Genomic DNA, 374 nt, shown 5'->3' with positions numbered 1-374 from the left:
TGACTGGGTAGGACCCTCTTGGCTTCTCACAACTACAAATATATCTCACTGTCTTTATTCTCAACATGGGTTGCACTGGAAATGGTAGACTGAAATTAGTTTATTGGAATTCCAATAACTTTCCCCTTGGGTTACAAATAAACTCCACCAGACCAAGATGAGGTCTGGGAAAGGCTTCCTTTAGTAGTTTCTCAGGTCTGTGTGTCTCCTCTCTTTCATGTTACCCATTAGCTCTCCTTTAAAATATATCCACCATCCAATCACTTCTCATAATTCTTGTCACTCCAAACTTGTATGTTATGAGTTGGTGCCAAAAGAAAGGACGAGAAGACCTGATGAATGTAGCTTCAGAGTCTCACTGAGATTAGTCTCTC

Source organism: Octodon degus, unplaced genomic scaffold (assembly GCF_000260255.1).
Source record: "Octodon degus isolate 3935 unplaced genomic scaffold, OctDeg1.0 scaffold00029, whole genome shotgun sequence".
Classification (NCBI taxonomy): domain Eukaryota; kingdom Metazoa; phylum Chordata; class Mammalia; order Rodentia; family Octodontidae; genus Octodon; species Octodon degus.
Note: the sequence above shows the minus strand (reverse complement) of the source record.